The following is a 25510-nucleotide window of genomic DNA, read 5'->3' as shown; positions in this document are numbered from 1 at the left end:
ACATAAGGTAGAATTATGCCAGATAATAGAAATAACTCTCTCTCTCTCTCTTTTCTAATGTTTATTTACCGAGAGAGACAGCGAGAGAGCACAGGGGAGGGGCAGAGAGAGAGAGGGAGACACAATCTGAAGCAAGCTCCAGGCTCTGAGCTGTCAGCATAGAACCTGATGTGGGGCTTGAACTCATGGACCGGGAGATCATTACCTGATTAGCTGAAGTCGCTTAATGGACTGCGCCACCCAGGTGCCCTGATAACTCTTTTTTAATAAAGATATCTTCAGATTTTAATTTATTTATTTTGAGAGAGGGGGTGGGCAGCAAGAGAGAGAGAGAACTCCAAGCAGGCTCTGCACAGTGTGGAGCCCAATGCAGGGCTCGAACCCACAAACCACAAGATCATAGCCAGAGTCAGACACTTAACCAACCAAGCCACCCAGGTGCCCTAGAAATAAAAATAACTCTTTAAACACCATACTTTCTGAAGTCATTTTAATGAAAAACTCTATACTGTGCATATCCAGTATTTCCTAAACAGAATACACTAAATATAATTTAACCTTTTCTTGGTAACTCAGGGCCTTCACATTAGCAGTGGTACTATGCTATGAAACCATGATGCTGTCAGAGGCTCCTGAGGTGTGAGCGCTATATGCCTCAGTAGTAAAATGGCTATAAAGTTCTGGACAGACATCTTGAATCTCCTCCTTCTGCTGTCATGCTTCTGATCATTAGTATGTATTAGTACCTCTATTCTATATTATTCTAATAATGCTTATGGTCATATAAAGCTTCTAGCTAAAAAAGCATTTTCATATCATCTCTCATTAATTCAATAAATATCTGCTATATCAGTTAAATAGCTGATTTGAATCTCACAAGATTCTGTGATGTAAAAAGAACACTCCCAATTTAATTACCTCATTATAGATGAATAAACTAAGGCTCAGAGAGGTCAAGTGACTTACTTTGGGCCACAGAACCAAGAGGCAACATAGCCAGCCCTCACACACCTGGATCCTCTGTCCTTCAACATACACAATTATCTCTGAGTGAGGCCCTAGGGTGATGCTACTTTTGAGGTAAAATGAACAAGCTTTCTGAAAGCTCTCTGCCACTCAAAAGCACTTTTAGCTTACTTTTAAATACAAGGAGTTATGTTCTGGTTGGCTGAAACTGCCAGATGTCTGACTTTCAGATGTTCTTCCTCTGCACTTTCTCAATATTCTTTGTAAAATTTTCTGAACTTATGGCAATCCTTTATTAATACAGACTCCACACATTTGTAACTTGAGATAAATTCACACCTGAAATAAAGTTTACCTCTGCACTCTAATAAAGAAAAGACTGGGTAAGAAAACAGTATAAATAAGATTGCAGGGAGAAATGTTTAATGAGCTGTTTTTAAGCATTTCAGGAGTCTAATTTACATACAATTAAAGTTAAATTGCACATCATTCTCAGCTATTCATTAAACCAGGTACAGGGACCTCTACCTACCAAAATAACCTGGTAACACTATTAGCCTAGTTTCAGCTACTCAAAGTAACAGCTGCACCTAAAGAAAAACAACACACAACACTCTCACTAGGATTTACTCCAATTAGTCCAAATTAATGAGATTTGATTGTACCTCCAATGATGACCCACAAAACCTATCTTCCCCTGACAACCTAGAGTAGGAGCTCAAATGCAGTTAAACCATCAGTCCTAAAAACTAGGTACAGGAAACAAGACAGGAAATGGCCATGGTATAGAGCTAAGAGCCAGCAGGCTAGGGTTCTAGGCCAGATTATGCTGCTAAACCTGTGTGACTCTGGTTCAATAACTCTACTTCTTTAGCCTTCAGTTTCCTCATTTACCAATGAAGGAGTCAATAATGTGGTCACTGAAAAGATCCACAGTTCAGGGGCACCTGGGTGGCTCAGTCGGTTAAGCGTCTGACTTCAGCTCAGGTCATGATCTCACAGTCCGTGAGTTCGAGCCCCGCGATGGGCTCTGTGCTGCCAGCTCAGATTCTGTGTCTCTCTCTCTCTGCCCCTCCCCTGTTCACGCTGTGTCTCAAAAATACATTTAAAAAAAAAAAAAAAAAAAAGATCCACAGCCCTTTGGCTAAAGGGCAGGAAATGTACAAGACAAGTCTGGAACATCTTATACTAGAAAGCAAGAAACACTAATCAACGACTACTGCAGTAACGTCAAAAGAAGTCAGAAGCCAATGTGAAGAGGCACTCACTGATCCAAGATGGAACAAACTGAACATCAATAAAAATAACTACAATGGATTAAAATATATCAAATATGTTAAAACATCTAATGAAATAAAAGATCTAGGTAATTATTATCCATGACCTCTCACAACACAAAGTTACATCTTTATACATCATTATAAGCCACCACTTGTGAAGCATTACTGCCAAAGCAGGAAACCTAATTCAGCCCGAGCCTCAAGAGATGTGCTGTCCGATAGGTAGCCGCTACACACATGTACTTACTGAACATTTGAAATGTAGCTCATCTGAATTGATATGTGCTGTAGGTGTAAAATGCACACTGAGTCACAAAGATTTAGTATGAAAAATTGTAAAATATCTTATTAATACTCCTTATATTAATTACATGTTGAAGTAACAGTTTACAACTACTGGGTTAATAAAAAATATTATTAAAATGAATTTCACTTGTTTCTTCTCGCCTTTTTAATGTACCTATTAGAAAATTTAAACTTAGGGGCTCCTGCATTGCTCAGTCAGTTAAACACCCAACTCTTGGTTTTGGCTCAGGTCATGATCTTGCAGTTTGTGAGTCCAAGCCCTGTGTCGGGCTCTGTGCTGACAGCTCAGAGACTGAAGCCTATTTCCGATTCTGTGTCTCCCTCTCTCTCTGCCCCATTCCCACTCTGTCTCTCTCTCTCTCAAAAATGAATAAACTTAAAAAAATAAATAAATAAGGGGCACCTAGGTGGTTCAGTCAGATAAGCGTCCAACTTCAGTTTAGGTCATGATCTCACAGTTTATGAGTTCAAGCCCTGCATCAGGCTCTGTGCTGACAGCTCAGAGCCTGCAGCCTGCTTTGGATTCTGTCTCCCTTTCTCTCTGCCCCTCCCCTGCTCATGCTCTGCCTCTGTCTCTCAAAAAATAAATTAAAAAATTTTTCTAAAAATAAGTAAACTTCAAAAAAGAGGAAAATTTAAATTTAAGGCTTGAGTATTTCTATTAGACAATGATGCTCTAGATCTAATACAAGGGATAGAGGAACATCTATCAGAATGCATGCATCAGAAGCAGGTTCTGTGCTGACAGCAAAGAGTCCAACATAAAGCTCGAACTCAGGAACCATGAGATCATGACCTGAGCCGAAGTCAGACGTTTAACTGAGTCATCACGTGCCCCAATGGAACATAAATGGACTGTAGAAATTCAATTAGCAAAATCCAGAATGGGGGGAAAAAAGTACGAAATAACTTGCTTTCTTCAACAACAACAACTCTATACAAGAAAAAAGATGCAAGAGGACCTATAGATTAAAAGAGATTTAGGAGCCATATAAACCAAATCAATATATGGACCTTTTTTTTGGAACCTGATTTCGAATACACCAAATGTTTAGAGAGAAAAGGGAGCAGGGAAGAAGGGAGAAAGAAACAGAAAGTAATTGTGCAAATTTGAACATTAACGGAATATCTGATAATCTACTTTTTTTTTTTTTTTTTTAAGAGTACTTATCTTTTATCTCAGACCTATATACTGAAGTGAAATGATATGATGTCTGGGATTTGCTTCAAAAGAATCCAATGAGGGGGTACCTGGGTGGCTCAGTTGTTTGAGTGTCCAACTTGATTTCAGCTCAGGTCATGATCCAGGGTTGTGGGATCAAGCCCCACGTTGGACTCCGCTGTGCTGAGCATGGAGCCTGCTTAAGACTTTCTCTCTCTTCCTCTGCCCCTCTCCCCCACCTGCCCTTTCTGTCCCTTAAGAAACAAAAGACTCCAATGAGGATGAGAGAGTAGGCAGTGGTACAGATGAAACAAGACTGACCACGGGTTGATAGTTGTTGAAGCTGAGCAACAGGTTCATTATCTCATCCTCTCTAAATGTATATATGCTTGAAATTTCCCACCCTCCAAAATTTTTTTTTTACGGAGAGAAAAGTTCATATAAGTTTATCTAAAAGTTTTTCAATCTATAAAAATCTATGAAAATAAATTATGAGGTTGACTAGCACCTCAAGGTCATTAAATCTAATTTTCTGCCTCTAGGAACATTATCTTCAATATTATGTCACTCAACACCTATTTACTGAGTAACTACTAAGTGAAATGGCCCTAGCATTGTAGATACATAGAGATACAAGAAATAGTTTCTATGTAAGGAGTTCATTTAGGAGAGATGAGAAAAGTACACAAATATAAAACAAAAAATGATGAAGTTATGGTTTTACTTCTGGTTAAGTAAATCACAGAAGCACCACAGAGGAGCATCATCTAACTGGACATTAAAAATAGGCAGGGTTTGGATATGCAGGGACAAGGAATATTATATCTGAAGTAGACAATGTAAGCAGAGTCACATAAGCAGAAAATAATGAGACATCTCTGGGGAATGAAAAGGAGTACATTATTGCAAAAGTAGTGGGAAGCAAGGCGGGAAAGACAAGTTGGGCCAGATCACAGAATCTTAAACAGGCTGAGTTTGTACTCTAGTCAATAAGTAATGAGAGTCACACAACTGGAGTTACAGATTACAGAATATTTAGGAAGATGCTATGCATCTCACTTAAGGAGAGTAGAAGATAATAGAGCTGGAGATGGAGACTGGAAGTAGGGACAACAGTCATGGAAAAGGTAACAAAGGCTATGAACTTGAGTAGTGGGAGAAAAAAAAAAAAACAGGGAGAAACCTAAGAGTCTTGGCATGAAAAGAGGGAGTTCAGGGGAGCCAATGGTAACTAAGGCTTTACCTCTGGATGAATTTGGAAAATAGTGGAGCCAATGCTTGGTATGTTGGCAGACCTATAACCAGCCCTGAAATATGCTGAATAAATGACTGAGTGAATGAATAAATAGAAATATGCAAGTCAGGATAAAGGGCAGCAAGTCAGGGGATATGGAGGTGAGGAATGAGCAGAAGATAAGCTTAGCCTTCTCATTTTAACCTATGAGGAAGTCAAGGTCCTGAATGAAAATGCTGCCCAGGTGTGCTAAACATCTTTCTTAGAGAAGCAAAGCTTCCATCATCAAAATCTGTATAATGGGTATAAAATCTATCCTTAAAACCTGTAAGCATGTCTCCCGAGCGAGGAGGAGACAAGCTATACCAAACTGACTACAGTTCCCAAAAGCAAACAGTCCATGAAAACCTGGAGATGCAGAAGAGATACCCTGGTGGAATGATCCAGTAGGAATTCTGGGATTGGGGTTCAGAGGTGGAAATACAGATTTGGGAGTTTTACTACATGGAGATTTGTAAATTAAAGACATGTGACAGTAGATGACCTCCCAATACAAAAGTGTAAACAGAGCGACAAGGTCAGAGGACAGCATAGATACTGACAAAGAAGGAAACATCACGAAGGCAAAAGGAGAACCAGAACAATGCTTTCCCATAAAAGCTAAGAGAAGAGTTTCCAGAAGGAAGGTATGCTCAATCCTTCTGTTCTTCCTTGACCCACATATCTAATCCATCAAGTCCTATCAGCTCTACCTCCAAAATACATATTAAATACGTCTACTTCTCTCCATTTCTTTTTTCTTTTACCAACCTAGTTTAAGTCTTCATTATTACTTGGACTTCCACAATAGACTTCTATAACCCACTGCAATCAGTTTCTGCCCCCAGGTAATTCATTTTCTTTGCAGCAATTGGATTAATCTTTTAAAAACGGAAATCAGTGGTGCCCGGGTGGCTCAGTTGGTTAAACATCCGTCTTCAGCTCAGGTCATGATCTCACCTTTCGGGAGTTCAAGACCCATATCAGGCACTCTGCTTAAAGATATTGCAGTGTGACAATGCTAATATAATTATGTTACAGGGGTACTTGGCTGTCTCAGTTGGTAGAGCGTATGACTCCTAATCTTGGGGTTAAGTTCGAGCCCCACACTGGGTATAGAGATTACTTAAAAATAAAATCTTAGGGGCGCCTGGGTGGCTCAGTCGGTTGAGCGTCCGACTTCAGCTCAGGTCACGATCTCACGGACTGTGAGTTCGAGCCCCGCGTCGGGCTCTGGGCTGATGGCTCGGAGCCTGGAGCCTGCTTCCAGTTCTGTGTCTCCCTCTCTCTCTGCCCCTCCCCCGTTCATGCTCTGTCTCTCTCTGTCTCAAAAATAAATAAACGTTAAAAAAATAAATAAATAAAAATAAAATAAAATAAAATCTTAGGGTGCCTGGGTGGCTTAGTCAGTTAAATGTCTGATTTTGGCTCAGGTCATGGTCTCACAGTTTGTGAGTCTGAACCCCTTGTGGGGCTCTGTGCTGAGAGCTAAGAGCCTGGAGCCTGCTTCAGATACTGTCTCCCTCTCTCTCTGCCCCTCCCCCACTCACACTGTGTGTGTCTCTCTCTCAAATATAATAAACATTTAAAAAAAAATTTTTTTTTTATTTTAAAGGGCACCTGGGTGGCTCAGTTGTTTGAATGTCCAACTTCAGCTTATGTCATGATCTTGTGGTTCATGGGTTCCAGCCCTTCATGGGACTGTGTGTTGACAGCTCAGAGCCTGGAGCCTGCTTTGGATTCTGTGTCTCCCTCTCTCTCTGCACCTCCCCCACCCGCACTGTGTCTGTCTGTCTCTCTCTCTCTCTCTCTCTCTCTCTCTCTCAAAACTAAATAAGCATTAAAAAAATAAAAATAAATCTTAAAATTATGTTTCAATCGGGGAATACTTGTATTTTAGAGATATATGCTGAAATATTTACAAATGATACGAGGTCTGAGATCTGCTTCAAAAGTAATAAGGACAAACACATCTGAACCTATTCTATGAGGCAAGTACTACTGATATCAAAACCAGAAAGATTTTCCCCTCTAAGATCAGGAACAAGACTATGATATCGTCTTATCACTTCTATTCAACAGTGTCCTAGAGGTTCTAGCCAGGTCAATCAGACAAGAAAAAAGAAATAAAAGGCATAAAATTGTAAAGGAAAAATTGGAAATTATTTGCAGATGACATGATCTTGTATACAGAAAATGCTAAGTTACACACACACACACACACACACACACACACACACAAACTGCTAGAATCAAGGTAGCAAAATATAAGATCAATATACAAAAATGAACTCTATCGCTATACACTAGCAATGAAGAATCCAAAAATGAAATTAAAAAAATAATTTCATTTACAATAGCATCAAAAAGAATAAAATACTTAGGGGTGCCTGGGTGGCTCAGTTGGTTAAGCATCTGACTTCAGCTCAGGTCATGATCTCATGGTTCATGAGTTTGAGGCTGGCATCGAGTGAGCTCAAGCCCACTTCAGGTGAGTTTGAGTCCCGCTTTGGGCTCCGTGCTGACAGCATGGAGCCTGTGTGGAATTCTCTCTCTCTCCCTCCCTCTGCCCCTCGCTCACCTGCGCCCTCTCTAACTAAAATACAATACAACACAATACAACACAATAACTTAGGAAAAATACAAACAGAAAAAATTACTTTCAGGGGCGCCTGGGTGGCTCGGTCGGTTGAGCATCCGACCTCAGCTCAGGTCACGATCTCGCAGTCTGTGGGTTCGAGCCCTGCGTCTGGATCTGTGCTGACAGCTCAGAGCCTGGAGCCTGCTTCGGATTCTGTCTCTCCCTCTCTCTCTGCCCCTCCCCCACTCATGCTCTGTCTCTCTCTCTCTGTCAAAAATAAACATTAAAAAAAAAATTTTTTAAAGAAAAAAATACTTTCAGGTGCACTCACGTTATACTGTTTGTCACAAGAAGCAAGCTTTAAACCGTTAATTAACACTGTGTGACCAAATAACAGTGCTTGAGGATTAACCTAGAAATGCACAAATATGATGTAAACACCAAATTTTTAAAATTGTACCCTTTTCAAGAATTCTATTAAATATTAAATGCTATTAAAGGGCACCTGGGTGGCTCAGTCAGTTAGGTGTCCAACTTTGGCTCAGGTCACGGTCTCAAGTTTCATGAGTTTGAGTCCCGTATAGGGCTCAGGCTGACAGTGCAGAGCCTGATTGAGATTCTCTCTCTGCCCCTCCCCCACTCACTCTGTCTCTCTCAAAATGAATTAACTTAAAATTTTTTTCAAAAAAAAAAAAAAGAACTTTTGTGCTTTAAAGGGCATGAACAAAGAAAGTGAAAACAACCCACAGAAATGAGAGGAAACATTTGCAAATCATATCTGATAAGGAATTTGTATCCACAGTATACAAAAAACTGTTACAACGCAATAATAAAAGAACAACCCAATTTGAGAATGGGCAAAACATTTACATAGACGTTCTCCAAAGAAGATATACAAATAGCCAACAAACATTAAAAGATGCTCACCATCGTTAGTCATTATGAAAAGACAAATCAAAACACGAGATATCACTTCACACTCACCAAGATGGCTACAACCAAAAAGGTAAGTAAGAAATATTGGTGAGGATGTGGAAAAATTGGAATCATACACTGCTGGCAGAAATGTAAAATGTGTAGCCACTTTGGAAAAAAATCTGGCAGTTTCTCAAACACAGAGTTATCACATGGCCCAGCAAACCCACTCACAAGTATATACTCAAGAGAACTGAAAACACATGTCCACACAAAAATTCTGTACATGAATGTTAAAACACCATTATTCATAACAGTCAAATAGACAATCCAAATGTCCACCAACTGATGAATAGATAAATAAATGTGGTCCATCCATCCATACAATGGAATACTATTCAGCCATAAAAGGAATGAAGTACTGACACATGCTACAACACAAATGAACCTTGAAAATATTATGCTAAGTGAGAGTAGCCAAACACAAAAGACCATATATTGTATGACTGAATTTAGATGAAATGTCCAAAACAAGCAAATCCACAGAGACAGAAAGTAGATTAATAGTTGCCTAGGAGGGAGGAGGGAGGTATGGAGAATATCTGCTATCTCTTTGGGGGTGATTAAAATGTTCTAAAATTAAATAGTGACGATGGTTCTACAACTTTGTGAAAATATTAAAAAAACACTGAACTGCACACTTTAAATTTAGGGTAAATTGTCTGGCGTGTAAATTATATCTCATTTTTTTAAATCAAAAAGAAAGGTCTATACAAAGACTTATACACAAATGCTACAGCAGCTTTATTTTTAATAGCCCCAAACTGGAACAACTCAAATGTCCATCAACAGGTGAGTGGATAAACAAACTGGTATATTTACACAATCAATCATTATTTGGCAACTACTGATACTTGCAACATGGATGAATCTCAAAATAATCATCCTGAATGCAAGATGTCAAACTTCCATGTCCCAGTGAGCACATACTCCATATTTCCATTTATGTAACATTCTAAAAGATACAAACTAGGGGCGCCTGGGTGGCTCAATCAGTTGGGTGTCCAACTCGATTTCTTGATTTCAGCTCAGGTCATGATCCCAGGGTTGTGGGATCAAGAACCAAGTCAGACTCCATGCGTGGCATGGAGCCTGCTTGGAATTGTCTCTCTCCCTCTGCCCCTCTCCCCCACTTGGCACACGTGCTCTCTCTCTCTCTCTCTCAAATTTAAAAAATTTTGAAAATTAAAAAAAAATAAAAGATACAAACTAATTTATAGTGATAAAAAGCAGATCAGTGGTTGCTGATGAAGAGGGTGGGAGCCAGGCAGTGGGGCAGGAGGAAGTGATCACAAAGGGGCAGAAGGAAACATTGAGGGGTAATGGAAATGTTTATTTTCTTGACTATGGTGTGGTTTCCCGGGTACATACATGAGTCAGAACTAAAATTTTACATTTTAAATATATGTGGTTAATTGTAGGTCAATAATATTTCAATAAACTGTTGTAAAAATAAAACAAAAGCACGATTAATTCAAGTATTTAAATTGCTGGAGTTTTATACGTCAGATAATAATTTTTTGTTGTTGTTTTATTTACTTTGAGAGACAGCACGCACAGAGAGGGAGAAAGAGAACTCCAAGCAAGTTCTGCACTGTCATCATGGAGCCCCACATGGAGCTCAAACTCACAAACTGTGAGATCATGACCTGAGCCGAAATCAAGAGTTGGAAGCTCAACCGGCAGAGCCATCCAAGCGCCAATAATTTTTTTTTTAATTTCTTTTATTTTTAAGTAATCTCTACAAACAATATATATTGGGCTTGAACTCACAACACTCAGATCAAGGGCTGCATACTCTACCAACTGAACCAGCAAGGCACCCCAATAATTTTTTATTTTTTTTTTGATTTTTTATTTAAGTAGACTTTTTTTTAAGTAGATTTTTTTTTTATTTTCTACTTTTATTTAAGTAGAATAAATAATATTTATTTATTATGTTAAGTACCCTCAACATGGGGCTCAAACTCATGACCCCAAGATCAACAGTGGCATGTTCCAAAACAAAAACAAAACTGGGGCACCGGGGTGGCTCGTTGGTTAAGCATTTGACTCTTGATCTCAGTGTCGAATTTAAACCCCATGTTGGGCTTCGTGCAGAGTGTGAAGCCTACTTGAAAAAAACAAAACAAAACAAAAACAACAAAAAAGAGTAGCATGCTCTAGCAGCTGTCTCAGTCTATAGAGCATGTGACTCGTGATCTTGGGGTCATGAGTTCCAGTCCCAGGTTGGGTATAGAGATTACTTAACAAATTAAAAACAAACAAACAAACAAACCAACAACAAACAAACAAAACCAAAGGAGTCCCCCAGGGATTGATGCTGAAACCTATCCCAAGTTAACATTTTTAGAAATTACCTAGAAAAAAACATCTAGTGAAATCTTCCCTGTTGGCAGATAAATCTACAACAGTAGCTAGAAGTATGGTGGTACAAAGTTATGTGTTAAGAAATGTGGAAAATAGCTTCCATGTAGACAAAAATAAGGTAATGCAGTAATGGAAAAATAGTCCAAACTATAATTATCAGAAGATGAGCTTCAAAGCTACCTGTTACAATATAAGAAAAGGATTTCAGAGTCTCTGGTCTTATCCTGAACACAGCTACCAAAAAAAAAAAAAAAAAAAAAAAAAGCAACAAAATGCTGGCTGTTATTCTGAAAGCTTTGGAAACACAGAACACATTATCCTGCCCTTGTACAAACTGAAGTGTATCTGTACCCAGGATAGAATGTGCAGTTGTGGTCATCACTGCACAAAACAGGTAAAACAGAGAAGGCATATAAAGGTATCCAAAAAGACCAAAGGACAGAGGAGCTTCTGTATGCTTACAGGTTTTTTATATAACATAGATAGACAACACTTTTCTTTTAAAATTTTTTAAACATTTATTTATTTTTGAGGGAGACAGAGATCGAGCAAGCAGAGGAGGGGCACAGAGAGAGGGAGACACAGAATCTGAAGCAGGCTTCAGACCCTCATGCGGGGCTAGAACTCACAAACCATGAGATCATGACCTGAGCTGAAGCCGGATGCTCAACTCAGGAGCCACCAACTTGAGCCAAAGTCAAATGCTTAACCAACTCAATTAAAGTGCCCCAACAGACAACACTTTAATATTAAAAAAAAAAAGGGGGTGTGACAGGGTAAACACAGATTCACATCAAATCCTAGAAATTATAAAGCAGATATAAGTCTAAAGAAACAAAGTGTATTAAATTATTTTGTAAGTCCAAATTTTAAAATCAGAAAGACAGAAGTTGGGGTGCCTGGGTGGCTCAGTTGGTTAAGCATTTGACTTTGGCTCAAGTCATGACTTCAGGGTTTATGAGCTCAAAATCCACATCAGGCTCTGCAATGACAGTGCGAAACCTGCCTGGGATTCTTTCTCTCTTTCTGCCCCTACCCCCATTCACATGCACAGTCTCTCTCTCTTTCAAAATAAATATGCCCCCCCCCCAAAAAAAAACAGGCAAAGAAGGTAAAGAGGAAGGCTTTGTGTTTGGGGTGTTTTTTTGTTTTTTTTTACTTCATTGCAAAAATTTCTTTTATTTTTTAATTTTAATTTTTTAATTTTATTAAATTAATTTAATTTAATTTATTTTAATTTAATTTTTTTAATTTTAAAATTTTATTTTAATTTTTTTTAATTTAATTTTATATATATAAAAATTTACATCCAAATTAGGTAGCAGACAGTGCAACAATGATTTCAGGAATAGATTCCTTAGTGCCCCTTACCCATTTAGCCCATCCCCCCACCCACAACCCCTCCAGCAACCCTTAGTTTGTTCTCCATATTTATGAGTCTCTTCTGTTTTGTCCCCCTCCTTGTTTTTATATTATTTTTCCCTTCCCTTATGTTCATCTGTTTTGTCTCTTAAAGTCCTCATATGAGTGAAGTCATATGATTTTTGTCTTTCTCTGAGTAATTTCACTTAGCATAATACCCTCCAGTTCCATCCACATAGTTGCAAATGGCAAGATTTCATGCTTTTTGATTGCTAAGTAATACTCCAGTGTGTGTGTGTGTGTGTGTGTGTGTGTGTGTGTGTGTGTGTATATATCACATCTTCTTTATCCATTCATCCATCAATGGACATTTGGGCTCTTTCCATACTTTGGCTATTGTTGATAGTGCATCTAGAAACATGGGGGTGCATGTGTCCCTTTGAAACAGCACACCTCTATCGCCTGGATAAATGCCTAGTAGTGCAATTGCGGGGTCGTAGGGTAGTTCTATTTTTAGTTCTTTGAGGAACCTCCATGCTGTTTTCCAGAGTGGCTGCACCAGCCACTTTTTGCATTCGCAAAAAAGAGGAAGGTTTTGAATACTAGTACCAGTAGGCTTACCTGTGTGACCAAGGACATAATAATTTCTTCCAACCTCACTTTTCCCATCTGTAAATAACAACTAATTTGAAGGACTGCTGTGAGGAGGAATGTGCACAATGCCTGGCACATAGTTTGTATACACTTACTACCCAGCAGCTATTTGCTTTTATTAGGACCAATAAAAAAGTAATAGTTTACTATGCAATCAAGCATATAAAGTAATAAAACTCATTACTCAGATGGGGTGGACAGGATATAAGAAAAATTCAGATAGTCTAGATAAATGCATAGGTAACATTTCCATAAGAAATTTCTAAGATAGGGGTGCCTGGGTGGCTCAGTTGGTTAAGCATCCAACTTCGGCTCAGATCATGATCTTGTAGTTCATGGGTTCAAGCCCTGCAGTGGGCCCTGGGCTGACAGCTCAGAGCCTGGAGCCTGCTTCAGATTGTGTGTCTCCCTCTCTCTGCCACTCCCCTGCTCACACTTTGTCTCTCTCTCTCAAAAATAAACAAATGTTAAAAAATTTTTTTAAATAAACTTCTAAGAGAAATTATGAATTTGGGGCAACATAGTCCTAAATTTTGAAGCTGACATTTTCATCCCTTTCCCACAAGCAGAATTCAAGGTTAGATAGATGATGTACCCAACTAAATATGCCATTTCCTAATTTATAACAACAACTGTTAACATTTATGGAGCATTGGGCTAAGTAATGATGTCATTTAATCCTTCTAATACTCTTTGAGATATGCTCTATATTTTACAGAAAAATTAGACAGGTCTCCATTTTACACATGACAAAACTGAGGCTGAATCACTGCCCAAGACAGCATACAGAACCAGTAGGTGAAAGAGCCTACAACTGAACTCAGACGGACTGACTCCAGAATCTTCACTCACAACCATACAACTATTCTGTCTCCTACTCTGCAAGAAATGTTGGGTGTTGGATATATAAGAATGAGGTGAATGGTGGAGTGCACAGGAAATCTTAAAAAATGATGCCTGATGAGGCCAACTCAGCCGAGATCACTGCCAGCAAGATATTTAAATTTAGGATGGCCAAAAACATGAACGCTGAAACAAAAAAACTGATTAACATGGATGTGGCAAACCTATGGAAAAAGGCAAGCCTAAATATCCCTAAACTATGGTCTTAGCTATGGCAAACAAAATGCACAGAAAGAGGAAGATACGCCAAAATGCTAACTGGTAAGATCACAGATGAGTCTTATTCTGTGCTTCATACTTTTGAATTTGGCAATTCTTTAAAATTTTTTTACAAAGAGCACTCATTCTTTTCATAATTGGAAAAAGGCAGAAATAAAAATAAATCTGACAAAACTTTCACTCTTTATTCACTTCTGATTGTGTAATTTATTGCAATGAGCATGTATTACTTTTGTAATTTCAAAGAGATCTTAAAAAGAAATAAATCTAGGATATTAGAAAAAAGAAATAAATTACATGCAAATGCTAAAGCAAAAAAACAAAAAGTCAGGAGAGGATGTGATATAAGTGTAAGCAAATTAGAGGCTGCAGTTTGTTGGAAGGAACTCTAGATATGCATCAAAAGACTTGGGTTCATACCAATATACACATCAACATGAATGAATCTCAAAAACTATATTGAACAAGGGTGCCTGGGTGGCTCAGTCAGTTAAGCGTCGGACTTTGGCTCAAGTCCACATCTCATGGTTCGTGAGTTCAAGCCCTGCATTGGGCTCCTCACTGACCGTGCAGCTTGAACCCTCTCAATCTCTCTCTCTCTCTCCTTCCCTCCCTCCGTCCCTCCCCCCGCCCCCCTCAAAATAAACACATAAACATGTATAAAAAAAAAAAAAAAAAAAAAACCTTTATATTGAACAGAAGAATTCAGACACAAGAGTGCACATGCTATGAGTCAAGAACAGGCAAAATTAATTTGTAAGAATAGAAATCAAAACAGTGGTTGCCTCTAAGACAGTAGGGACTGACTGAAAGGATATGTGGCTATGGAAATGTTCTATCTCTTGGTTACACATGTGTTTACATTTGTCAAAATGCATCTAATTACATACTTGGATTTCTGTCCATTTCACAGTATGTAAACTGCACCATTAAAAAACTCTCATTAAGGGGCACCTGGATGGCTTAGTCAGTTGAGCGTCCAACTTTTTGTTGTTGTTGTTTATTTATTTTGAGAGAGAGAATAAGCACAAGTGGAGGTAGGGCAGAGAGGGAGAGAGAGGGAGAGAGAGAATCCCAACGTGGGGCTCTGTCTCACCAACCATGAGAGCATGACCTGAGCTGCTATCAAGAGTCTGACACTTAACCAATTGAGCCACCCAGGCGCCCCAAGTGTCCAACTCATTTTTTCAGCTTGGGTCATGATCCCAAGGTCATGGGATTGAGCTGGCATCGGGCAATGCTCTGAGCATGGAGCCTGCGTAAGAGTCTCTCTCTCCCTCTGCCCCTTCCTCACTCGCATGTACATACATGCATACTCTCTCTCTCAAAATAAATAAAAATGAAAAAAAAATCTCATTAAAAAGTAAAGGACAAGAGGCTGGGAGGATAGACAAAATGGGTGAAGGGGAGTGGGAGGTATAGGCATCTAGTTACAGAATGATAAGTCATGGGGATGAAAGGTACAACATAAGGAAGATAGTAAATGGTATTGCAATAGCCCTGTTACAATGACAGAAGGTAAACTATACTTGTGGTGAGCACAGAATTGTCAAATCACTATGTTGTACAACTGAAACTAATGTAACATTGTGTGTCAACTATACTTCAAATAGATGGGGCTGGGATAAAGGGTAGAGTACAATGAGGGGGCAGGGAGGAGACAGTGTTCAATCTCAAATCTGCTATTTATTAGTTGAGTGACTTTAAGTTACTCTTCTGAACTTGTTTACCTGTAAAATGTAGCTATTAACATAATATAACTTATCTCAAGTGCTGGGAAGTGACTATAATGGAATATATCAAAGTGGGAATACTGTGCTTTGCAAATTATTCATTGTAAATGAATACTGAAGGAGTTTTAAAAGTAAAGAAGGGGGCATGGGGCACTTGGGTGGCTCAGGAAGTTGAGCTTCGGATCTCATGGTTCGTGAGTTCGAGCCCCACACTGAGCTCTGTGCTCACTGTGCAGACTCTGCTTGGGAATCTCTCTCCTTCTCTTTCTCCTCCCCCCCCCCCAAAAAAAAAATAATAAACTTTTTAAAAAAGTAAAGAAGGGGGCAAATACGTTTCTACAGAGATGGGGTCTTATACTTCTTATAATTCCACAGATGACCTTGGTATCAGGAATACTGTTCTTAAGATACTATCAGTATTCTACAAAGGGAAATTTACTTAGAGTTCTTAATTTGTGAATGAAAAGGAACATCTATGTGCATGACCTAAGACCTCCTTCTACACAGTTAAACACAATTTCTCAAGATGTGATTTGAGAAAGCTTTTTAGACTGAGTACTTGCTAGAACAATGGCATAATCAGGGGAGACAAAGGTCTCAATTTTGAATACTTGAAAGTAAAAAGATTGTTCTTGTTATTTTACTATGTCAACTACAAAGTTTAAGGGTCACCATAAGCCACATCATATTTATGTGTGTACATATGTATGTGTGCATATACATACACATATTTACCTAAACTGGAACTAAGCTGAACCACTGCTACTTTTCAAAAGGGCTTCTATATTCTAAAAATAAGAGACTTACTTCTGTTCAACTGGAATTAATCTTACAACTAAGAGAGTATGCCTCAGACTCCCATATTTTACCAGAAAAGAAAAGCAGCTTGAAAAGTAATATCACAGGCTAAGTTTAATAGCCTCTCCCATCAATTTCAAACTATTTTTCTTTATTAGGGTGTAATCATAAAGAGCACATTTTTCTGAGATATTTCTATATCTGAACATTATTTCCTCTGCAAGCATTCAACAATTCTTGTTTCTATTCTTCTCTTTCCTAATTCAATTCTGTTTGGTTTCTAAGTTAAGAAGTGTGTTTCATTTGCATAAATGGTAACTATTCTGAGATACCATTCATAACTATACATTTGAATTCTCCAGAGTACCATTCACAACTTCAAATGGAACAGGAAAAAACACTCATTCAACATCACTTTAATGGTGACTAAGACATGAATGATTATAATGTTATATTGTAGAGGGTTGGCCAAAGGAGAGTGAAGTCCCCAAATGTTACTACTGACTTGTAATCACTTTATGAATGCCCCAAGGGACCAAGAACCATTGCCTTGACCAATCTAGCTATTACAAAAAATACTGAGCTTAGAAAAACACATCCATTAGTTAAACATGTTTTTTTAGAGTTATAAAGTAACTATGCAGGGACATCAAAAGATATCTTAGCCATAAAGCTCAAAAAGTATCAAAGAAGAATCCTAAACAAGTCCTGGAAAGTTCTCTATAAAACCAATGCTGATTTTTCTTTAGGTATTAAACTTTTCAGCTATGAGCTTTTCTGAGAAAGTCTTTTACGCAAGGTAGTAATATTCTAATAGTTCTTTACTCCAACTTATCAGTGGTAGAAACTAAATTTACATAAATCTGCATAAATAATGCAGCTAGCTATACTGCTCTAATATATTTAAACCAAATAAAATAAAATTGAACAGAAAAAAAAATAATGAGGCTATTTTAAGGTTGTCACCTGGTTTCCCTGATTTTTCTTTCTTATCCAAAAGTCATAGACAAGAGACTATGTAACTAGAAAAAATGAATAAAAGGAGAGTGTACACCTCTCAGAACATCTATATTTACTTCTCTCTATGATTCCACCACTTCTACCCTTGATATAGTAGTTCTCAACAGGGGCAATTGTGCCCCTCAGGAGACATTTCACAATATCTGGAGACATTTTTGGTTATCAGAGCTAGTGAGAAAAGGGTGCTAATGGGTAGTGAGGAAAGACCAGGGATGCTGCTAAACATCCCACAAAGCACAGGACAGCCCTCCAAAATGACAGAATTATCCAGCCCAAAATGTCAACAGTACCCAAGGCTGAGAAACCCTACCCTAAGGCCTAAGAAAGACCTACCTCTCAGAAGACATTCAATAAATAAATATTTGCTGATCTGAACTGAAAAGACTATGAATTGGAAGAAAGTGAAGCTACAAGAATGAAATAGAAGACAGAGGCCACGGTTTAAGCATTATTAGCATCTACCACGCCTTTACTGCATATTGGGCATCAGTCTAATAAAAATGAACAATTCAGGGGCGCCTGGATGGCTCAGTCAGTTAAGTGTCTGACTTCGGCTCAGGTCATGATCTCACGGTTCGTGGGTTCGAGCCCCGCATCGGGCTCTGTGCTGACAGCTCAGAGCTTGGAGCCCGCTTGGGATTCTCTCTCTCTCAAATAAACATTAAGAAAAAAAAAAAAAAATCAGTCCTGTTCTTAAGGAGCTCATGGACAGGCAGGGAGAAGAGTTTTGTAATTTGTCTAATATCAGATTTGACAATCTGATAAATGTTTTGACAAAGGAGAAAACATATAAAGGAGTCACTCAGTTTTTCCTGGGAAGGCTTCATGGAAGAGATGACATCTTAGCTCAGTTCAGAAGGAAGAGTAGGAAGTATCTTATTTCACAGCATATAAGCCTCTTTCCAAACAAAGAGCCATTCATTTCTTCAGTCAACAAAAAAGCTATAGAACACTAATTATGTCCCATACATTGTGTTATGTGTTGGAGACCCAGTCAAATTACAACCTTTCATTTTTTCTCTTGGCATCCCTGGTGCCCAGCAACCCACCTCCCTTACCCAAACCCCAAACAATTATTGCATTTTCTACCTGTCTTCAGTTTAGCAACTATCATCCTAATCAATCATACTCAGTAAGGCTACTACCCAAGAAATAAACAAAACTTTCAGTTGCCTGTATCCCATCCTGCCTAAGTCACAAAATCAGGGTGGTGATGTGGCAGAGTAACTAGCAATGAACTGACTATGGGTCCAGATATGCCAACTGTGTCAGTTTCTTGGAAAGCGATTTTACTTTATGAAAAAATCTGGGTCCTCTTCCACCCCATCCAATGCATGCCAGGAGCCCCAGCAAAGTAACCAACATAAATTTATTGAGCACCTACAATGTACTGAAGTCAATGGTTCTCAACCTTGGTTGTGTTCCGACATCAGAGCTCCCAACCCAGATATGAGTATGTTTTAATGGTAAATTCTAATGCAAAACAAGTTTGATGCACTACAGAATACAAAAAAAGTACAAGACACAGTTCCTGTCTTGAAGAGCTTATCCACAATCACAACAGAGTAATTTAGAATAGGATATTAGTCCACCAGTTGTAATCCTTTTACAATACTAGCAGTGCTTATGAAATAGAAAAAACTGGGGTAGTCAGGAAAAGAACTGCTCCTCTTGCCTAGTCCAGTCATACACCGAATCTACCTGCAACTCCTGATACACTGTTCTGCACCCGTTCAATCTCCCAGACAGTGAAAGTACCATTCTCAGGAACTATGGAGAGACCCCAAGTAGAAAGATGAATGAGGACCACAAAACAGGAGGCTACGGGATATACTGATGGCCAGATTCTCTCAAAATTTTTTAAGTAGGCTTCATGCCCAGAGCAGAGCCCAAACACAGGGCCCAAACTCACGACGCTGAGACCAAGACCTGAGCTGAGATCAGGAGTGGGATGCTAAACTAACTGAGCCACCCACGCGCCCCATGGAGCTTCTTTTAAAGAGAAGAAATAATTCTTTAACCTCCAACACCAGTCCACCTCACTTTATAGCTGAAGCACCCAGGAAGAGTAAAGAATAGAGTTTTTATAATTTGTTCCTAGAGGTCCTTGGCCATTTAAAGAAATCATCCAAATTCATAAGGCTGGTAAATTCAAATTTCTCATATAGCACATGTTTAAAATAAAAATATTCTAAATTTTTAAAAATATTCTAAATTAAAAATATATTTTAGTAAACTCCTTACTAGGATGTTCAAATTGTGGAAGCTTCAAAAATAAAAAATAAGAAATACTGTTAAGTAAACTCTACTCCCAAAGTAGGGCTTGAACTCAACTCACACCCCCAAGATCAAGAGTCACATGCTCTCCACTGAGGCAGCCGGACTCCCGAAAAGATAAAAAATTTTCTGTCAGTAGAGTATGACTCTTGATCTTGAAGTCATGAATTCAAGCCCTGTGTTGGATGCAGAACTTACTTAAAAAAAAAAAAAAAAAAAAAAAAAAATTTTTTTTTCTTAACCTAAATCCTACTCAGCATACTACCCAGCAGTGATAACCTCATATTAAAGACTATCCTGAAGAGAGCATGAACTTTACATTCTGCAAATATGAATATAAAGATCCTCACTTGATTAGTCTTTCTCTGAATTACACAGAAAAAAGGTATGAGTCTCTCTTTTTTTAAAGTTTATTTATTTATTTATTTTGAGAAAGAGAGAGAACGCACATGCAGGGGAGAGGCAGAGAGAGAATCCCAAGCAGGCACCACACTGCCAGCGCAGAACCCAACCTGGGGCTCAAACTCACCAAACTGTGAGATCATGACCTGAGCCGAAATCTAGTTGGACGCTCAACTAACTGAGCCACCCAGGTGCCCCAAAGGTACAATTCTCTTAACTGCTACACAAAAACTAATGAGCACAACACCCTATAGATTATGCTTCAAGTTTGGCTCAGGTCATGATCTCAGGGTTGTGACATTGAGCCCATCATCGGGCTCTGAGTTGGGCATGAAGCCTGCTTAAGATTCTCTCTCTCCCTCTGTTTTGTGCTCTTTCTCTCAAAAAAAAAAAAAAAAAAAAAAGAGGGTTAGGGTGTCATTCAAACATCTAAACCAGGGATCAATGAGGGTATTAAAAGGTAAATCTTGGTACTTAAGGAAAAATGTACATTGGCATATATTAAGTAGAATAAGAATATTACATGAAAAAAGCATACAAACAAAAATTGTCTTCCATGTAGTACTGTTTTTAGGACCCATGGCTTTGAAATTAGTTTGGTTTACAATACTTTTCCTTGTAATTATCCTCCTCATCTTATAAATTTTATCCATACAGGTCCACAATCCCTTAACTTCAATTCCAAAATCTAAAAGGCTGTAAAAAAGTTTGTCATTATTCATTTGGTGGTAAAATCTGACATGAAATGACATGAACCTATTTATACTATTTACTTTTACCAGTACATTTCACTACAGAAATGGTAATGTGTTTGACTACAAAGTACTGCCCCAGACCTCTCTGGGATGTTACATAACACACAGTACATGTACCATATTCCTTTTCTAAAATCCCCCAAATTCTAAATTCAAAAAAAAATCTGGCCCCAAGAATTTTTTTCAAGTTTACTGATTTGAGAGAGAGAGAGAAAAAAAACATGCAAGCAGGGAAGGGACAGAGACAGAGGGAGAGAGAATCCCAAGCAGACTCCTCACTGTCAGGAGAGCCCTAAGCGGTGAGATCATGACCTGAGCCAAAATCGAGAGTAGGACACCTAGCCAAATGAGCTATCAGGCGCCCCCAGGAACTTTTTTTTGGCCCCAAGATACTATGGACTGACATGCTAATTTAGGACTAAGTCTTATACAGAACATATAACTAATACAGACAATGAAGGTAGATCTTCACGTACAATAAATTCACTGCCTTAACAACACCTATTCACACATACACAATCCTGTAAAACAAAGCATTAAAAATACTTTCAACAAATGTCAAAACTTGAACACACCATTACGTGTTTTCTCAAGTGGTGGTGATATTTACAGTATCTAGTTCAATTCTTCTTAGACTGAAATTAAACTGCAATTAGTAATTAAGTTGGGTAAAAGAATCATCCACTGATAACGTACTCAGTAAAATGTTCTAATTTTTAAGAAATTTATCTCAGAGGGTTTCAGATTTAAAATTATTTCATTCTAGAATACAATTTCTCAACTTTGAACAAATTACAATGGACTTTTTCTGTGGGAGCAGCTCCTTGGGCAGGGACAGCAACAGGAACAGCTCTTAAGGATATCTGAACTGGAAGAAGAGTTTCACAGTTCTTTCCTTCCTTCCTCCTTCAGTTGCTGCTTTTCTGGTTTTAGAATTTCAAACAAAGAAATACATATTGGCTCCACTGCTAAGAAACGCCCTCTTTCTCAGCAACTTCCTCTTCCAATTTTCTTCCCTACCATTGACACAGAGAACAATACACACTGCCGGTCCCACCATTTTGATTAACCAAGAGCTGAAGCATGGAAAAATTAAGGGCTACAATTTATAGTATCTAACTACCAGTCTCTCACGCCAGGTCCACAGTCTTCACTCACCTAGAAGTTATCTAACAGAGAACACACAGAAAGGAAGGAACATTATGTTTCATGAGACGTGGGCTACTGAAACTTTCATTCCAGGAATCCAAAGAAATTTGAACAAACAGGAAATTTCTCTTATCCCAAGAAAATTTAGCCTTCTTAGCTAAAAAGGAGAAAAAATTAACTGGCTGGCACTACCCTGCACCAAGAATCAAGTCTATACGCCAACAGTTGGTGAACTTCTACAGGCCACCCAGTCAGGATTCAAACTGAGTTCTTTGGGGTTCTGAAACACTTCAAAACGACTTTTACCATTTAGAAATTGAGTTTAGAAACTCACAGACTGAAGAAAGGGAATGTACTTATAATCAGCCATCCAGGGATCGAGACCCAGCCTGTCTCCAAGCCAGAAGTCAATTGAAGTGTCTGGGACCAGACCCCTCCCCCTATTTGTGACAGAGCAAACTTCTTTTTAAGTGGACAATGCCTTCCCCCTTGCCCAGCGATTCTCAAAGACAACACCTTGTGGTTGATAAGCTCTGTACCTTACCGCATGACCTTGGACAAGTTACTCAATTCCTCCGAAACTTAGTTTCCTATGTGTAAACTCTCAACAGTGGCTGTAAAAATTAAATAACATAAGCCTAAACAAGGGCTGGCACGTAGTAGGAGCGCCATACATGCTCTCTGCCCTACTCCGAACCCTCCTGAATTCTTTTGGGCCTAAATTTCAATCATTGCCCCAAGAGGTTCCAAGGATGCCTTCCTCTCCTCTGATGCTAGGGAACACCAGTGTGTAAAATTGCACCACCTCTGAGACTCTGGGATCCTGGAGCACCAAGACAGCCGGACACCATCTTATCATCGTGTGGGGTCCATCCAGAGACTTCGTGGAAGAGCCGCCCCTTCAGTCAACTCTTCTCTCTACCGTGCAGAACCATCCCGTGCGCGCGCGCGCGCGCGCGCGCGCGCACACACACACACACACACACACTCCTCTCTTCAACTTAGGCTAGGGGTCTCAAAGAGCGCCTCAATTCTTTCATAGCCCGAAGATGGAAACCGAAGCTCCGCCCGGGGAAGAACTTGCCCAAGATATCAGACATCTGAGATCCAACTCATGTACAACTGCCTGCAAAGCCTTCGTTTTACAAATCGGTAAACTGAGGCCCAGAGAAGAAAGTGACTTGCCCAAGGTGACACAGCGAGTCGGTGGCAGCGCCAGATCAGGCTGGGGGCACTTTCGCAGCCTCACAGATTCGCGGGCCCCTCAAAGTCTCCGAGGGGATCTCCAGGACGCCTCCTCCCTGGGGAGGGGACTGAAGAGGAAGACGCTACCCGCGCTGACCGCTCGCCCGGCCACCGCCGGTCCGCGGCAAGAGGCACGCCATCCACTCCCTCAGGACCCTGCGAGGCTCGGGGCGGGGAGGTGGGGGGAGGGTGGCGGCCCGGCCCGGCGCCTCACGGCGGGGCCCGCCCGCGGGGACTTGTTGCTCACCTGGTCTCGCGCGGCCGCCCTCAGCGACAGAGGGGCCGGCCAGCCGCCCTTCTCCGCGCGGGGTCCGTTCCCGCTGGCCGCCTCCCGGGACGCCACACAGCCAGACCCCCCTCAGCGCGCTACGCCCCCAGCCGCGCTCGCCCGGCCCGCGTCCGCCATTAGGCGATTCCCCGCCCTGGGACGCAGCCCCACCCCGCCAGCGGCCCTGATTGGCTCTCTGCCCCACCCTCCTGGGGCTTCCGGGCATTCCATTGGCCTGAGTGGAGTGCCAGTTAAATAGATACGCAAAAGACGTACTCAAGGGTACCTTCTGGGGAGCTCCACCCGAGCTACTTCCGCAATCGGAGTAAACAGCGGGGGAGCAAACCAAGTGGAGTAGGGGTGGAGATTAAACTGAATCAACTCCTAAATTCGGGGTAGGAAAACCCCACTTAAGAAAGTGTAGAAACTCGTACAAAGTGTATTGGAAGAGGAGTTCTTCTTGTTAGAGTTCAAAGAACCAGGATTTTTGGTGGAAAGAAGGGGACAAACCCATGAACTTTCAGAGGACACCCCTCAAATTGCAGATAGTTTTGTCCCTTCCCTCCGGCTCTCAGGCCCCACCGAAAGTAGGAAGGGGAGAGTGAGTCATAGGCTCCAGCCGGCTGCTAAAAGATCCTTCCGGGGCGAGGCCTGGCGTCTTGGGACGGGCAGGTGGTTCTGAAAGGCCGGGGTCAGGTGAGCGGGACCTTGGCTCGGCCGCCGTCTCATTCTGCGACCTCAGACAACTCCCTGAACTTATCTGGGCCTCAGTTTGTCCTTCTGCAAAATAGAAACAGTCATGTCTGCCTCATGTCTTGGCGTTTGTTGAGGCTACATTCCTGAGTCGGGTATATGTGCGCCTTGTTGATTGTAAAAGGCTGCAGCTGGATAGCAATGTGACAAATTCACATGTTAGCGAAGATATCTCATTTAGTTCTCTAGAGCAACTCTGTCAGGCAGATATTGTCCTCTGTCCTCGTTCTGCAGAAGAGAAAACCGAGAACTCCATGACTTACCCAGGGTCGCCCCCCCGGGGGAATTTGAAACAACCCTGGGACTCAAATCTGTTCTCTTTTGTCTTCCATTTCTGCACTTCTCCTTCCAGGCCTGGTGTCCCCTGAGAAAGCCTTACTTCCACCAACCCGTTAGCATAACAGAGAGTGTCATGAGGGTGACAGGCCAGCCCCCCATCTCTCTGGTCACCATAGGCCCCAGCTGTTTCTAGGGTCCTAGGAATCAGGAGGTGAGTAGGGGATGGCAGGTGGGTCAGCAACCCAGACAGAATCCCAGACAAGGACACAGAGGGGCAATGACACCATTGTGGGCCCTCAGCAGGGCAGCTTCCACGCCAAGACTTAAATGCAGGTCTCTCTGCTCTCAGAACAGGGCTCTTTTCATTGCAGGATTGTTTTTCCCAGAAGAGCTGCCTTGGCTGCAATTCCTAGTCCTTTTCCCTCTCTGGAAAGGAAGGAAGCCAAGATGGGAGAGGGAGGGGAAGCAGCCTAAGACTTTAGAAGGGCAGAGACCACCAAGTGCGTGCGTGGTGCTGACAGAGCCTCAGTGCTGCTGAGTCAGTGACCTCCAGGCGCAAATTGGGACTTGTGGTCTGACAACCAATGACTATTTTCTGACAACCAATGACTATTTAAATCGTGACTGTGGCCATTGGTTGCTGGGAGGCAGCAGGTGCTGTACAGAAGTCAATGGTTTGGGGGCAGCCTGACCTGAGATTGAATCTAAGATCTACCACTTTCTAGCTCGCTGAGCCTCATCTATGTCTTCTCTAAAATGGGGACAACAGACATCACTGCT

At 40.5% G+C, this 25510-nt stretch overlaps 1 protein-coding gene across 2 annotated transcripts in view; it reads right to left on the bottom strand.

Annotated features, from left to right (window-relative positions):
* Nucleotides 1-23870, bottom strand: part of WASF2 (WASP family member 2) — a 73407-nt gene extending 49537 nt beyond the window's left edge. For both annotated transcript variants that reach the window (XM_049617674.1, XM_049617673.1), the window contains exon 1: nucleotides 23678-23870. The gene's annotated coding sequence lies outside the window, so the exon portion shown is untranslated. The remainder of the gene's footprint in view (nucleotides 1-23677) is intronic.
* Nucleotides 23871-25510: the final 1640 nt, after the last annotated feature.

This window comes from Panthera uncia (genome assembly GCF_023721935.1).
Source record: "Panthera uncia isolate 11264 chromosome C1 unlocalized genomic scaffold, Puncia_PCG_1.0 HiC_scaffold_4, whole genome shotgun sequence".
NCBI classification, from domain to species: domain Eukaryota; kingdom Metazoa; phylum Chordata; class Mammalia; order Carnivora; family Felidae; genus Panthera; species Panthera uncia.
This window is presented reverse-complemented; position numbering and strand designations above follow the sequence as displayed.